Consider the following 18,515-nt stretch of genomic DNA (forward strand, 5'->3'; position numbering starts at 1 on the left):
ACGCATGCCAAACCTCTTCTTCCCCGGCGTTTGGCTACTTTCTTTCTTTAAACCGTCAACTCCAAAAAAATCCATCTTTTTATTCTATTAATGCATAAAAGTCATTCTTAAAAAAGAATTATCCCCACACGCACGCCGACCCCAAATCTCATCTTTCTTTATGCACGCCTGCCCCAAATCTCTTATTTCCCATTTGGTTACTTCCTTTCTTCAAACAATCAACTGAAAACAATCCCTCTTCTTAGTCCATTAATGCATAAAAGAGATCCCTAAAAAAAAAATCATCCCTACACACATGTACACCCCAAATCTTATCTTTCATCATGCACACTTGCCCCAAATCTCTTCTTCCCCGTTTGCCAAATCTCTTCTTCCTCATTTGATTACTTCCTTTCTTCAAACAATCAACGGAAAAGAATCCCTCTTCTTAGTCCATTAATACATAAAAGGGGTCTATAAAGATGAATCCTCCTCCATTTTATTTCATCATTCTCTTCACATCAAATATTCAAAAAAATATATATGTGGCATCTCTTCATCCCTACTATTTAAACTATCATGTCTTCAAAAAATACAAGTTGCCCGATTTTTATGGTTGTTTACTTTTATGGTAGTTAAGCCCATATTATTTTCATCTCTGAAGATATAAATCTTGATCATATTTACAATAAAATAGTGGAAAGATGGAAGCATCTATCTCTTATGATGATAGAAGTAAAGCTTTATATTCCAAATAATTTCAGAATGATTGTTATGCTCATGGGCGATAAGAATGTTAAATATATGCATCAAATACATGTTAAGTTAAATATTGCTATGATTGAGATGGTTATTAGTCATTCTTCATGCTTGATTGAAGCTACTAATGTGGTAATCGATATGAGGTAATGCACGAGATCTTTGTATTCCTTTTTATTTTGGTATTCTTAGTTTTAATTAATATTGTTGTGCATATCTAGTAAATCTTGTACATGCATACAAATTATGATCTGCGTATGTGTAATCTATTTTAAGTGCAAAATTGATTGCTAATATATTAATTTTTTTTATATTGCAAGGATAGCGGCCCATCCCAGAATATTGAGTGTACATGCCATTGCAAAAATGATTTAAAGAGTAGCTCCTTGCATTTTATCTTTTTTGGCAGCTCAAGTAATTTCAGTCGAGTTGTCAAAGAAACAAAAGCCACAATCAAATAGGAACCAAGTCAAAAAAATACTTTGGATGCTTGGAAAAGCACTATAGAGGGTGTTTGTGAGGAGTTCAAGGATGTAGAAACCTTTTGTGACATAATTCACAACTTCAACATTGCAAATTGGAGAGATTTTGTATTTGTGAAGAATAATCATTAACAAGTGACCATGGAATGTGCATATGAAGAATGTGGATGGTGTATTCATGCTTCTCGACTTGGGAATCAAGAAAAGTTTGTAATTAAAATAATGAACAGTGAGCATACATGCAGAAGAGGGTTGCAAGTTCAGTCTCATTCTAAGACTTTAAAACATTGGGTTTCAAATATTATTAAAGAAAAATTTTAAAATATGCCATTATATAGGCTGATTGATATGGTAAAGGATATTTGTTGAAAATGTAGTGTGGAATTGCCATATCATCAAGCTTGGCATGGAAAAGAGGTGGCTATGAAGAAGCTTTATGGCTATAGGTCACTATCTTATGACCAGATATGCTGGTATTGCGATGTTATTCTTCAGACCAATCCCGACAGCATAATTGAGTATGAAACCAATGAAGATCGATTTACATGCCTATTCATTTCATTTCATGCTTCAATCATGGGTTTCATAGAAAGATGGAGGTGTAATAACCCCAAAAAAAATTTTTATATATAAAAAAGGATAGAATAGTCCTTAAAAATTGATATAAGGGGTAAAATTGGAAGAAGTCAAAAGTTAATGGCATAACAGTAGATATGTTGAAGTGTTAGGGGTAAAATGAAAATTTAATAATATTAAACAAAGGGTGAATAGTACTTGATGTGACTTAATTGGAGGGTTTTGAGTTGGTCTCAGACGTGGAATGAAACAGAGAGAGAGGAAGGGAGTCTTAGGCGACAGAGAAGAAGAATCACAGAGAGAAAAGAAAGGAAGGAAAAGAAGAAGGAAAAAGAGAGAAGAAGAGAAGGAAAATGAGAGAAAAAAAGAAGAAAAGAGAGAAGAAGAGAAGGAGAGGGAGAGTCCGAAAGAAAAAAGAAGAGAAGGAAAGGGAGGAGTCCCGGTTGCGCTGCCAGCTGAAGGAAAAGACATAGGTCTCCTTCCCCTATACACAAAGACCTCGATTTTCCAAAGAGAAAAAGGTAAATACCCATCCCTACCTAGTATTTTGATGAAATTAGACTATACAAAGGGTGGATGTAGTCTAGAGGGGTCGGATAAGGGTTGTAGAGGTGGTTAAAAGAGGAAGAATTGGATTTCGACAAGTTTTTCCGGTACTGCGGAAAAATTGTGTCGAAGTTTCAACTTCGGCGAATTCCTCACTCCCAACCCTGATGTTAGTTATGATTGGGTCGTGGCCGAGTGAGTGGTAGTCTTGATTATGCTCATTTTTAGTAGAGTATTGGGAGGGTGCATTATGGCATTCATGCATGGCTTGGCAGTATCTACAGAACACCTATAGTCGATGGGGTTGAATATCGGCCTGTGTGCACATAGTAGCCTTCTGGGTGGGCGGAGCCCAGTCCCTTCCTAGGGGGGACACGACCCTAGGCGTAGGATCGGTCGGTCCTACGACTTAAATTCTGCTTGCCGCCGGGCATAGTAAGACCCCGCAAGGTGCAGTATGGCTTTTCGTGGATGTAGAATTCATGCGAGGTGCCGTTTAGTATATAGATGTGAGATGTTTCTATAGATTTCTGTTCTGGATACTAGCCAGCATTTACATGATCAGTGTGGTATCTTATCCAGCATATGCATGTGACAGTAAGGAGTAGTTGTAGTTCGTCTGGGGCGTAAAACCCACCTTCCGACAGCTGTTTAGTGATGACTTCGCATATTGATACCTTGATTTACATATTGGTGTGGTGTCATATTTTATGCATGCATATGGCAGTAGGGAGTTATTGTGGTTCGTCTGGAGCGTAAGATCCACCTTCCGATAGCTATTTATCAATGTTTCAGCATATTGACACCTGATTTGTATGTTCGAGCATTATGATCTGTCGAGCAATTTATGAGTAGCATATGTGTTTACTTGATTATTCCATATGTGCTCCAGATGAGTTAATTGTGATTGTGGTGATATTGATGATTTACTCCATATTCTCTATGTTGAGTTCATGTTCATCTTATTATTGATCTTGAGATTTCATCTCGAGCCATGATTATATTCTATCTCATATGCATAGTACTCACTACTCCACTCACTGAGTATTTATATACTCACTCTTCAGTTTGGTGTTTTTGATTGCAGGGCAGGTATTGTATAGAGATGAGCAGGATTAGTAGTTGCCTGCTAGTTGTGCCGCTCCATAGTATACTGTAGATAGAGGTTTATACCTTTTGGTGTATTATAAACTTTCTGTTGTATGTAGTGTATAGTAACAGTCATAGATCCTATTGTGGATATGGGTTTGACCATGGATGGAATGGAAACCAGATTTTTATACAGATGAGTTATATGCCTGTGATGATGTATTGATATACATTGTCCAGGTTCATTATGTGACAGATTATGTGATTGCTGCTCTGACAGGTAGTGTTGTTGTATGTATTGAGATAATCATGACAGATCACTATAGGAAAGGTGATCATTTTGTGCATGGATCATGCCAAAATTTTTCAGAATTTATTGATGATTGATAGGTAGTAGGGTTCTACGTGGTGGCTGGTGGCCTTATGCCTACCCGCACCCTAGGACCGTCGCGGCGGCCCGCCGGAAGCGGGGCGGGGGTCGTGACAGGAGGCCTCTAATTTTCATGGATGAAATATTTATAAAGCATAAGGATGGAGGTGTACTACTTGACGCCACTTGCAAAGAAACGAATGATGATATGCTCTCCATAGCTTACGGTGTGGTGGATGCAGAGACTAATGACAATTGAAAGTGGCTTTATCAAATTCTGGAGAAAGTTATTCATACTTATAGTGACTATTATGGTCAGCAGTTTATGATTAAGACAAATAGACATCATGAACTTATCATAGTGTTTAAGTACTTTTTTGGCAGTTACCACTCATATTGTATCCATCACATGAAAGACAACTTCAAAATCAGGTTTGCAGCATCATTTTTCTAAATTTTAAGCTACAATCTTAATAATTAAGTTTACTATGATATTGTTGGCCCCATATATGATCTTTTTATAATTGTCAATGCAGGTCCTTATCCATTATCGTGTAGCTGAGAGGAAGAGGCTACTTGATTATTCAACATTGCTGCATAGACTGCAAGGCTGAATGTTTTCCAGAAGCTAATTAGCAAGTTTATATTAGAAGCCTCCGGAACAAGAAACTGTTAGATATATGCCCTAGAAGCCAATAAGGCTGACACATTATTAATTCTGAGACATAATTTTGTACTTGACTATTTATTATTGAATAAATAAAAGGCATCTTTTTCATTCATATTATTTATGTGTCTATGAATCATCCAAGGAATTAATAAGATGATGATGCATATTCTCAAGAGTTGAGAATTTGAGCTATGTATCATTGGTGATTAATTTCTAAATGCTCCTGATCGATGGATCATCACGAGGACGGTGATCGACCCGATGAGATCAGTGCACACATCACTTTCATTACGGATGGACGAGACTCGAGTCCACAGTGTAGGGACACTGAAGTGATAGTGCAGGTGCTTGTTAAAGAACAAGAGTACTGAGCGTGACCAAGACAAGAAATCACTTGGATGTCTATCCACTCGTCAGTGACTTGCTTGATGTTGCAGTAGTGTGACTGGTCCTTTGACCTGCGATGCTTCGGCTACTCTCACAGTGAGGTTATTGTAGTTTGACAGCACACATACATGGTCTCTAGCCATATGGATCCATGCAGTGTAGATTGGCTGCAGTAGGTTCACTGTAGAAGTAGGGTATGCACCTATAAGGAATCTATCGACCTTGATAGATAAAGAGAGATCCTATGTGATTTATAAGACTGAGTTCGTAAGACCTCGGCCGGGGCAGATTGTACAGTGGAGAAAGAGTTTTCCACTCTCGAACTTAAGTCGAGTAAAGCTTGACATATGACAGGTGATGGGGTTTAACAAGTTGTCCATAACCTCCGCCCTGTAGGGATCCACGATAGAAGGACTGTATCACACGATAACTGCACCTAGAGGTTCATCATTCTATTCTGCTGGGTAGCCACTACACGCTGCTAGGTGTCACTGGTGGATGGTGTGACTCACAGGGATTATCTTGATGATCGATAAACCCTAATGAGTAGAGTTGGAATCGTTCCGACCCATTGAAAGGAGTTTTAAATGATATTGTGATAGAGATCACAATATATCTCACTACCAGTCAGAATAGAACCTATGGGGTCACACACACTAGAGGCATTGACCAATCCGATGGTTGAATCGTGATTAGGAATCACAAGTAATCAATTCGATTGATAATCAGTTGAAGAAGGAATAATGGAATTAATTAATTGGACTTAAACACAAATCCTACTTCGAGTAGGATACCTAGAGTCCTAATTGGATTAGGACTGGGAATCCTATTTGGAGTAGGACTGAGATTCCTACTTGGAGTAGGATTCCTACAATCCTAATTAGATTAGAAGTTTTGAATTAAAATTGGATTCCTACTTGGAGTAGGATTCCCAGAGTCCTAATCAGATTAGGACTTCGGATTCAAATTAGAGTCCTAATTGGATTAGGGTTTCTTAAGTCCTAATTAATTATTAATCTAATGAATTATGATGACTCCTAATTTGATTAGGATTGAAGGAATCAATTGAGTCATGGTTCAATCAAATCCTAATTAGATTAGGATTTGAAGGGAAAGCAAATAGGTGCACCTAATCCTTTTTGGAAGAGGACTAGACCACCTTACATTAGACCCCACGCCCTAGTTGATTGGATCAACTAGGGCATGCGTGATGAGGAGAACCCCCTCCCTTGGCCGAAATCAAAGAGAAAAGAAGAGGGGCGTGCGCCCCTCTTCATGGCTCCAAAAGGAAAAACATGAAGCTCCTAAGATGTTGGAGCTCCATGTGTCTTTGTAAGGAGGTAAAGGGCCAACCCCTAGGGCATTCTTTTTCCTCCTCTTCCAGCCGTGAGCCACCTCTTTCTCTTGGGTTTTCAGCCACCATCAGCAAAGGGAAAAGAAGAGGAGGCGTGCACCTCTTTTTGGCCTCCTTCCTTGGTTCCAATGCAGGGAAGAAAAAGAAGACTGCAGGGGCTTCGTTCCTCTTCCTCTATCCCTCCTTCTTCTTCCTCCTTTCAAGCACATTCAAGAGTTGAAAGAAAGAGAGGAGATCAGCCATTAAAGTTATCTCTGCAAGGAAGCTAGCACCCCGGGGAGACAAAGAAGCTAGGATCGATTTTTGCTTCGTGTGGATATCCGTAGAGGCCGGACACGTGAACGGCTTCAAGCGAACCTTCATCATAAACCACGAACTTCAGTTTGCGGTGATCATCTATCCGCACAAGGTGAAGATCTGATCTTCATAATTAGTTTAAAAATTTTTAATTCTAATCTATCTACGAATGGTTATTGAACAACGTTCATATGATGAACGATTGATCCCGCTTATGCTTATTCCGCTGCCATCTGAATTTTTTTAAATTTTCTGCAGCATGGGCGGGTTCTCACAGTGGTATCAGAGCCTAGGCCTTGTAGATTAAGGTTAGAATTAATTATAAACAGGCTTGATAGATCTGAAATTTAAAAGGTTATGCATGCTAAAAAATTTCTGCATGCAGATTTTTCAGGGTTGCTGATTTTTGCATGCTGATTTTTATGTGATAAATTGATGATTCTAATTGCATTGTTAATGGGATTACAAAATTTAGAATCATGATTAGCATGATCAGCAACCTAAGTCATAACATAATGAATTAAGTTTCAGATATAAAAAGTATAATTGCTGCATGTGGTGATGATCATAGGATTCAAACCCTTTTGGTATCAAATGTAATGACCTACGATGTGATCTGTAATGTCATGTAATTTTTCAGATGCTTGCATGCATCTTATTTGATGTTTTGAGAGGCCTGTGTGCCTACTAAAAGGAAATATAATTTATTATTATTTTTATTTTATATCTGGTTGTATTTCTGTGATGTGATGTACGTCAACGATCAAGTCGAAGATAGTGCATGAGATGAACGGTGATCTAAGCGGTTGATGGCGATTGGATCAAGAGTTGGTCAAGGATCGAATCAAGGAGGCTTGGAACCAATTCAAGAGTTGAAGACCAGCTGATCGATTGACGTGCATGTGCTTGTAATATGACCTAATTAGAATCCATGATCATCACCTATTTAAAGTTTAGCTTTATTTATTGCTGCGATTATAACTGCCTGCGATGTGCCGTTTGCATGTGATGTGAATGAAAGCGGGGTAGATAGGTTTACATGTGATGTAGCAAACCCAATGAGACCTAAACTAAAACCTCCTCAATCAAGTCAAGAATGAACCAACCTGAGCAAGTCATATTAGATTAATTGATCTAATTGGTGTCTAGGAAAGCATAAAAGGTGGTTACTTAATTAGGATCTTACTCTCTGAGTAAGGGGAGCCTCCCACCTGCTTACCTGGCCAATTATTCGATTACCTCTTATGAAGAGCTCAAGGTTGCAAACACTAAAACATGATTAACCAATATTAAGTCAATAGGTCTTTCACTGTAGTAGAGCTGCTAAGGTCTTTCTGATGTTGATTTGTCTCGGCTGGACACAGTAGGCAAGTTGCATCAGGGGGCTGGACCTCTCTATAGACATAAGATGTTGTAGGGTAAAGGTGGGGTTGGGCACTAATAACTGTTAGGTGAGGACCCAATGACGACTTTATTTCTACGGTTATACGGTGGGTCTGACTTAACTATAAAATGGGACCAATAACTGTTAGGTGAGGTCTTCATGGCTTAGAGACCAAGTAGCACTGCAATATGCTTGAGAAGCATTGTACAAGAGTTGTACACTCATCTATTTATGTGTCACCAATAACTGTTAGGTGAGGTGCCATATAAATCGGTGGGACTGTAGTACCCACTAGAAATCCTAGTCGCGAAGGTTTTTCGTTTTCCTATCGGGAGAGTGTAAGGGATTCGAAAAAATAGTGGGAGGAACATTTGTTCTAAAAGACCTTAGAACAAATTTAGATCAAGTACAAAGTCTAACTAGAATCTTTACTCTCTGCAGATCGCAATGTCAGCTTCAAATCCTTTGACCCGTATACTTGAGACCAACCGATTGACTGGAACCAATTACAAGGACTGGCTTAGAAACCTCAAAATTGTTTTGAACTGTGAGAAATTAGGCTACATACTCAAAACAGATATTCTCAGACTACCAGCATGTCCTACTGATGATCAGCGTGAGACGCATCAAAAATGGACGGATGATGACATTAGAGTCAAGTGCTACATCATGGCATCCATGTCCAATGAACTCCAATGCCAGCATGAGAATATGAAGACTGCTAGGGACATACTGGCACACTTGCAAGAGTTGTATGGTGAGCAGAGTCGCACAGCTCGTTTTGAAGTGTCCAAGAGGCTCTTCAAAGCAAAGATGCGCGAAGGGCAGTCTGTCCATGATCACGGTCTGACTATGATCAAGGACCTAGAAGAGCTTGAGAAGCTCAGTATGAACATGCACAAGGAATTGCAAGTAGATCTGATCCTTCAATCCCTTCCTGATTCATTTGGACAGTTTATAGTAAACTACCACATGAATAAGATTGAATGCACTAAGACTGAGCTGTTAAACATGTTGGTAACTGCTGAGAGAGCCTTGAAAGGTTCAAGGGGCAATGTTCTTGCTGCTGAGCTAACTTCTGGTTCCAAGAGAAAGTCTACTTGGAAGAAAAAGAAGCCTGCAAAGAAGCAGAAGAAAGACAAGAAGCCAAAGAAGGAAGTTCAAAAGAAAAAGGCTAATGACAAAGGAAAATGTTTCCACTGCAATGTCGATGGCTACTGGAAAAGAAACTGTCCTTCATATCTTGAGAGCTTGAAGAACAAGAAGGGAGATACATATTCAGAAGGTATAGACTTGCTCGTAATTGAAACTAATCTAACGGTTTCTTCTACTTCTAGTTGGGTTATAGATTCTGGTTCTAGTGCTCATTTATGCACTACCATGCAGGATCTAAAGGAAAGTAGAAGGCTGGCAGAAGGTGCGGTAATCCTTTGAGTTGGCAATGGAGCAAAAGTTACTGCTGTGGCCGTGGGCACCTATCCTCTGCGACTACTGTCTGGTTTTAGTTTATTACTTAAAGACTGTTATTATGTACCTGCTGCTAGCAGAAATTTGATTTCTATTTCGTGTCTAGCATAGGATGGTCATATTTTTACTTTTGACAAAGACTATTGTTCTATTTATTTCAGAAATAAAATAGTCGCACGTGGTTTTATGATTGACAGTCTCTATCATTTACATATGGATGAGTTTGTGAATGTTTCTGAGCAAGAAGTGAATGCCAAAGGATCCAAGAGATCCAGGGATGAGATAAACCAAAAGTATTTGTGGCACCTCAGGTTTGGCCATATTGGAGAAGACAGAATGAAAAAAATGGAGAAAGATGGGCTTATCGGCTCATTGATTTTCGAGTCATATCCAGTTTGCGAGTTCTGTCTTCAAGAAAAAATGGCTAGATTATCCTTTGTAGGACATGGGGAGAGGACCACCGAAATACTTACCCTAGTACACACAGATGTGTGTGGCCCATTCGATGTGCTAGCAAGGAAACGTTATTCATACTTCATTACCTTTACCGATGATTATTCACGATATGTGTATGTGTATCTTATGAGACACAAGTCTGAATCTTTTGAAAAGTTCAAAGAGTTCAAAAATGAAGTAGAAAAACAAACTGGAAAATCTCTTAAGGCTCTTCGATCAGATCGAGGAGGAGAATACCTTAGTGGAAAATTTTGGGACTATCTCAAAGAAAATGGCATAGTCTCACAATGGACACCTCCTGGTACACCTCAACTCAACGGGGTGTCAGAGAAGAGGAATCAGACTCTATTGGATATGGTCAGGTCCATGATGAGCTTCACTAATTTACCTATGTTTCTTTGGGGAGATGCCTTACTCACAGCAATTTATTTATTGAATAGAGTTTCTTCTAAATCCGTTCCTACCATCCCGTATGAGATATGGCATAGTAAGAAACCAAGTCTTGATCATCTCAAGATTTGGGAATGTCCGGCCCATGTCAAGCGACTACAGGCAGACAAGTTAGAGGGACCATAAATGCTCGTTTTATTGGATATCCTAAAGAATCCTTAGGATACAATTTTTACGTCTCAGAGGATCACAATATTTTTGTGAGCCGACATGCCATCTTCTTGGAAAAACAATTTATCCTTGATAGAGGCAGTTGGAGAAAAATTGAGCTTGAAGAGAAAGTTTCTAAAAAGCAACGAGTCATGGATCCTATAGAACCCATTCATATAGAGCCAGTACACATTATCCCCCCTCCACCTAGTAGATCAAGTAGGGTCTCCCATCCTCCTGATAGATACTTAGGTATGCTTGAAGAGGATACTGAGGAAATGTTTCTCATGGGAGATAGGGAACAAATACAAGATCCCAAAACCTACGATGAGGCGATATCAGATATCGATTTCGAGAAATGGCTGGAAACCATGAAGTCAGAGTTAGACTCCATGCATTCCAACCATATCTGGACCTTAGTAGATCCACCAGAAGGTATTGTACCTATTGGATGTAAATAGATCTACAAAAGAAAAATAGATTCGGATGGAAAGGTAGAGACCTATAAGGCAAGGCTTGTGGCGAAAGGGTATAGTCAGCGCAAAGGCATTGACTATCAGGAGACTTTTTCACCTGTAGCCATGCTAAAATCCATCCGTACACTGCTTGCCATTGCAACATTTCATGATTATGAAATTTGGCAGATGGATGTGAAAACTGCTTTCCTGAATGGATATCTTAATGAAGATATCTATATGGAACAACCTTTGGGTTTCACTTTCAGTGATGGAGATCACAAGGTCTGCAAGCTGCAAAGGTCCATTTATGGACTAAAGCAAGCATCTTGGAGTTGGAACACTCGTTTCAATGATGCAATCAAAACGTTTGATTTCATCAAAAACGAAGAGGAACCGTGTGTTTATAAAAATGTTAGTGGGAGTGCTGTCGTTTTTCTCGTACTGTACGTAGATGACATTCTCCTGATTGAGAATGATATTCCCATGCTAACCTCGGTCAAGGTCTGGTTGTCAAAAGAGTTCTCCATGAAAGACCTTAGAGAAGCATCCTATATTTTGGGGATTAAGGTCTATAGAGATAGATCTAAAAGGATGCTTGGTCTATCACAGAAGATGTACATAGAGGAGGTACTGAAGAGGTTCAACATGGAAAACTCCAAGAGGGGTCTCTTACCCCTTAGGCATGGAATTCATCTCTCAAAGAAGATGTGCCCCAACACATCTGAGGAGATCCAACGCATGAGCAAGATTCCATATGCTTCAGCAATAGGAAGCCTCATGTATGCCATGCTGTGTACACGACCTGATATAGCACTTGCAGTGAGTGTCACTAGCAGATATCAGTCAAATCCAGGCGAGGAGCACTGGACTGCTGTGAAGAACATTCTTAAGTACTTAAGAAGAACTAAAGATTTGTTCTTGGTCTTTGGAGGAGCATCAGAATTAAAGGTAGAAAGATACACAGATTCAGACTTCATGACAGATGTCGATGATAGAAAGTTTACGTCCGGATATGTGTTCTTATGCAATGGTGGTACGGTGAATTGGAAGAGTTCTAAACAACCGATCATTGCTGACTCTACTATGGAAGCTGAATACATCGCCGCATCTGAAGCTGCTAAGGAAGGCTTCTGGTACAAGAAATTCATTGCAGAATTGGATGTGATGACATCAGATGCCATAACACTCTACTGCGATAATAATGACGCCATAGCTCTTGCTAAGGAACCAAGGTCTCATCAGAAGTCGAAGCACATAGAGCGGCGCTATCACCTCATACGCGAATACGTTGAGAAGAAATATGTTGAGGTGCAGAGAGTAGACTCCACGGATAACGTGGCAGACCCGTTCACTAAGCAGCTGAGTCAGCAGAAGACTGAAGCCCACCTTGAGAAGATGGGGCTTAGATATATGACTGATTGGCTTTAGTGCAAGTGGAAAATTGTTAGATATATGCCCTAGAAGCCAATAAGGCTGACACATTATTAATTCTGGGACATAATTTTGTACTTGATTATTTATTATTGAATAAATAAAAGGCATCTTTTTCATTCATATTGTTTATGTGTCTATGAATCGTCCAAGGAATTAATAAGATGATGATGCATATTCTTAAGAGTTGAGAATTTGAGCTATGTATCATTGGTGATTAATTTCTAAATGCTCCTGATCGATGGATCATCACGAGGACGGTGATCGACCCGATGAGATCAGTATACACATCACTTTCATTACGGATGGACGAGACTCGAGTCCACACATAGCATTGCATCAAGAATTGTGTTCTTAATTTTTGTCTTTTGGAGAGGCATGCAATTTTGGCTACAAGCCTTTTAAAATAAAAGCATAAAGAGTGTTAGGAAGATCCATCTTCGGTGTAGCATGAAGTGTCTACCTAAGTATGCTAATCTAGGATGCAGCACACTTCATCTTCCTAGGCATGGATCATCTTAGACTACTTTAGCAAACATGATTAGTAACTAGCATGCTCGAAATTTAAATATCATAAAGAAATATTTCATTGAAAATAAGAATTTAAACAAGCTCCAAAATAATAAAAAAAAGTAAGAACTACAATTGCCCTGATACATTGCTAGGGCTTCATCCAGCCCTAGACTAGATGTTTAGCCGAGCATGGCTTCCAGACGACCTCCCATCTTCAAATGAAATTGAGCACCTCTCATTCTTCCCAAAATATCACAAACTCTTCTCTTTCCCCCCTCCTTTCTCTTTTTTTTATATTTTTTTATCTCTCCTGCTCGGTTTTCTTCTTCCTTTCCTTCACCGAAACAGGGGTTCCCCTGTTCTTCAAACCGAGCTCCCCCTTTCTTCCCTTCCTCCCCTCTCTTATAGATCGCCTGAGCTTGCGTGGATGGCTGGATTATGGGCGGAAGGAGAGGGCGGACGCGGTAGAGGGGGAGGGCAGCCGCTGAGTATGCCTCGAATCCGGACGGCTTGGATCACTGGAGGAGCCGGGGTATGTGGTCGCGGGATGTCCGGACGCGGAGGCTGCATTGGTGGGATCGCTGGAGCTCCGGGATCGATCGCGGAATGAAGGAGGCGCGGGCTGAGAGGAGGCATTTTCGGACTGCATTGCGGGAGGTGGATCCGGATTTGGACAGCTGAGGACACTCCTTGAATCGGCTAGGCGGATCGCGGGATGGTGCGATGGATGACAATGAAGGCTACTGCGGGCTGAGGCGGAGGAGGCTGCTGTGAGCGTTGATCACGGAGGAGTGACTTCCGGCTGCTGGGAGGTGGAACGGGCGGCGGATGGCACGCGGTTGATGCGGCTGGGAGGATCGCTCCGAATGGTGGGTGGCCGCGGGATCAACGGGGAGACGCCGGGATTTCGACGCGGCTTGATGGCGGAGCTGGATCTCGGCTGCGGGCTGCGTCACAGGCAGAGGACGAGGCGGAATCGACGGGAAGAAGGGGAATGGCCCGGATGCACTGCGGGGGAGGGGGGAAGAAGATAAACAGTGGCCAAGCCTTTTTTTTATTATTTTTTTATTGTTATTTATTTATTTATTATGTATTATTTATTTTTTCTCTAACACTGTTCACATGAACAGTGTTTTTACGGAACACTGTTCACATGAACAGTGTTTTTACGGAACACTGTTCATATGAACAGTGTTCTCGGCATTTTAATTTATTTTTTTTTTATAACACTGTTCATATGAACAGTGTTTTAACGAGACACTGTTTATATGAACAGTGAATCGTAAATTTTTAGTTATTATTATTATAAATTTTATATGAAGGCAGATAACGAATTGGTTGGGAATTGACTTTGGGTTTGAGGTGGGTCATGATGGTTGACTTGTCCTTGAGCTCATTGTCATTTAATTCTTGCTAAGCTGCTTCAGATCGAACTCGACCAGATAAGACTAAAAACCGGACCGTGACCTAATAAAAAGGGTTAATCAAACCTTTGCCCCATTTATAATTAATTATAACTTTCGATCGAATCAGGACCAAAAACCCATTTAATTATAGCCTTAGCTTGATTACAACTCCATTAGGTTACCAAATCGGGTCAACACAATCTCCTCCTTATATGTTTTCATGAAAGATTATAATCAGGAGAGAGACAAGTTTAGAGTCTGTTTTGAGAAAAGAATTATTTACCTCTTACCATATTTTAAATTCATTTCAATGTTTATTTAATTTTATGGTAAAATATATATTTATCAGTTTAAAAACATTGATAAGTGCTATGGAAAGATAACTAAATTATAGATTATTAAGCACTTATCACACATACATAGTCTCTAGCCATATGGGTCCATGCAGTGTAGATTGGCTGCAGTAGGTTCACTATAGGAGTAGGGTATGTACCTATAAGGAATCTATCGACCTTGATAAATAAAGAGAGATCCTATGTAATTTATAAGACTGAGTTCGTAAGACCTCGGCCGGGGCAGATTGTACAGTGGAGAAAGAGTTTTCCACTCTCGAACTTAAGTCGAATAAATCTTGACATATGACAGGCGATGGGGTTTGACGAGTTGTCCATGACCTCTGCCCAGTAGGGATCCACGATAGAAGGAGTATCACACGATAACTGCACCTAGATGTTCATCATTCTATTCTGCTGGGTAGCTACTACATGCTGCTAGGTGTCACTGGTGGATGGTGGGACTCACAGGGATTATCTCGATGATCGATAAATCCTAATGAGTAGAGTTGGAATCGTTCCGACCCATTGAAAGGAGTTATTGTGATAGAGATCACAATATATCTCACTACTAGTCAGAATAGAACCTATGGGGTCACACACACTAGAGGCATTGACCAATCCGATGGTTGAATCGTGATTAGGAATCACAAGTAATCAATTCGATTGATAATCAGTTGAAGAAGGAACAATGGAATTAATTAATTGGACTTAAACACAAATCCTACTTCGAGTAGGATTCCTAGAGTCCTAATTGGATTAGGACTGAAAATTCTATTTGGAGTAGGACTGGGATTCCTACTTGAATAGGATTCCTACAATCCTAATTAGATTAGGAGTTTTGAATTAAAATTGAATTCTTACTTGGAGTAGGATTTCTAGAGTCCTAATCAGATTAGGACTTCGGATTCAAATTAGAGTCCTAATTGGATTAGGACTAAAATTAAATAAGTCCTAATTGGATTAGGATTTTTTAAGTCCTAATTAATTATTAATCTAATGAATTATGATGACTCCTAATTTGATTAGGATTGAAGGATTCAATTGAGTTATGGTTCAATCAAATCCTAATTAGATTAGGATTTGAAGGGAAAGCAAATAGGTGCACCTAATCCTTTTTGGAACAGGACTAGACCACCTTACATTAGACCCCACACCCTAGTTGATTGGATCAACTAGGGCATGCGTGATGAGGAGAACCCCCTCCCTTGGCCGAAATCAAAGAGAAAAGAAGAGGGGCGTGCGCCCCTCTTCATGGCTCCAAAAGGAAAAACATGAAGCTCCTAAAATGTAGGAGCTCCATGTGTTGTAAAGGGCCAACCCCTAGGGCATTCTTTTTCCTCCTTTTCCAGCCGTGAGCCACCTCTTTCTCTTGGGTTTTCAGCCGCCATCAGCAAAAAGAAAAGAAGAGGAGGCGTGCTCCTCTTCTTGGCCTCCTTCCTTGGTTCCAACGTAGGGAAGAAAAAGAAGGCTGCAGGGGCTTCGTTCCTCTTCCTCTATCCCTCTTTCTTCTTCCTCCTTTCAAGCACATTCAAGAGTTGAAAGAAAGAGAGGAGATCAGCCATTAAAGTTGTCTCTGCAAGGAAGCTAGCACCCCGGGGAGACAAAGAAGCTAGGATCGATTTTTGCTTCGTGTGGATACCCTTAGAGGCCGGACACGTGAACGACTTCAAGCGAACCTTCATCCTAAACCACGAACTTCAGTTTGCGGTGATCATCTACCCGCACAAGGTGAAGATCTGATCTTCATAATTAGTTTAAAAGTTTTTAATTCTAATCTATCTACGAACGGTTATTGAACAACGTTCATAGGATGAACGATTGATCCCGCTTATGCCTATTCCGTTGCCATCTGAATTTTTTTAAATTTTCTGCGGCATGGGCGGGTTCTCACAAAAACTTTCTCGTGCATGCAAAACTAGAGCGTTGGGCAAATGCAGCCCCTCCGGTTCCATTCTGAAATATGACATCTAATGTGGCAGAGTGTTTTAATAGTTGGATTATAGGGGTCGATATCTTTTCGTACCTTATATGGTTGACCATATTAAGCTCCAAATAATGCAATTAATGCATGAATGGCGGAATCGAGATTACAGTAGTCAAGCCCATCTATGCCCCAATCCTAAGAAAGTCTTGCAAAAAAATGCAGAAGGCAGGTAGAGGTTATCAATGTTTACGTCAAGCATCATGATATATGACATAAAGGATACAAACTACTCATGCATGGTTGGTCTCCAGGAATGTACTTGCTCTTATGGCGAGTGGCGAATCTTCCACATGCTATGCAAGCATGTATGTGCATGCATTGAGAAGACCAATAGATTGTTATACCACTTCATTGATAATTGGTTCTAGGCTGAAATGTACAGAGTAGCATGTAATGAAGATATTAATCCAATTCCTAATATCGAGGATCCCTAAAATGCCTTAGACAAGATTCATATTCTATCTCCTATCAAAAAAACTCGTCCATATAGGCTTAGAAGGAAGAGAAGATCTTCACCTGTGGAGTCATTACGACATATGAAATGTGGGCAAGTGCAAAAAGCTTTGACACAATAGAAAGACTCGTAATAAGGTTATCGAGTAAATAATATGGAAATAGTTGTTTTCTAAGAAGTAGATTTGTAGATATGATGTGCACAATAAATTATTCAAATGGTGTGAAATTTCAATTTAAGCTGAAAATATCTCCAATTTTTTGTTATTCATGTGCTTTACATTGTAAGTTAAAGGCTTCATTTTCTGATATAGTGAATTGCATTATTAAATTTTCAGAAGAGAATGACATAGTATATGTGCATAATATGTTAATGATTACTTTTTTGTTAAATAGTATACAATTTAAGTTTCTATTTAACATATACTTCACAAATAGCATTGAGGAGAATGTGGTCATATAATTCAATTTATCATAATACATAGTTAAGAGACCATAATACACAGTTAAGAGACCACATCATATAGATAATTTACCATAATACATAGTTAAGAGACCATAATTCACAATTAAGAGACCTCAATACACAGATAATTTATCATAGTACACAGTTAAGAGACTACTGTACATAGTTAAGATACCACCATACACGGATAATTTACCATAGTACACAGTTAAGAGACCACAGTATACAGATAATTTACCACCAGCATGCTCGAATATCTTCTGATACGGAGTTATTTCTCAAGCTTTATAGTTTATTTGTCATATGTGCTTGTCGTCCATATTAGAATTTAGGGTTAGATTGGATTGGTTTTGGCTATACATCCCCGTACACGAGATTGGCTATCTCGGGCATCGGTGGCACGCTCGAATATCTCTCGGTACGCATTGATATAGAGCTATGTCTTTGGCTTTGTGGTTTATTTGTGATGCATTCTCATCGCCCATGTTGGACTTTAGGCTTAGACTAGACTGGTTCAACTATGCATCACCGTATATGAGATCAGCTATATATGGCATCATTTTGCTGCCACACTCAAATATCTCCCGATACATTACGATACAGAGCTGTTTCTTTGGCTTTGTAGTTTATTTGTAATGCGTGCTCATTGTCCATGTCAAAATTTAGGCTTAGGTTGGACTTGTTTCGTCTGTGCATCACCGCACATGAGATCGGCTATTCTAGCATTGGTTCACTAGGACGCCTGAATATCTCCTGGTATAGTCTGATACAAAGTTGTTTCTCCAGCTTTGTGGTTTATTCATGATGCATGCTTGTCCTCCACATCAAAATTTAGGCTTAGATTGGACTGGTTTTGACTATGCATATGTAGATTGGATTGATTTCTCGAACATGTTAAGATAATAAAAGATAAGACTAAATGTGATAGAGGCTATTAATTTACATACATCATTACGTAGTGGCCCATTGTGAAGGAGCTGATCTAGTGGCATCACTAGTGCACAAAGGATTGGAGGTATCTACATCCTTCCAGATGGTGTTGCTGCATAATGA

This window comes from Phoenix dactylifera, chromosome 3, assembly GCF_051530095.1.
Source record: "Phoenix dactylifera cultivar Ajwa chromosome 3, Ajwa_hap1_PhDact_Kaust_v1.1, whole genome shotgun sequence".
NCBI classification, from domain to species: domain Eukaryota; kingdom Viridiplantae; phylum Streptophyta; class Magnoliopsida; order Arecales; family Arecaceae; genus Phoenix; species Phoenix dactylifera.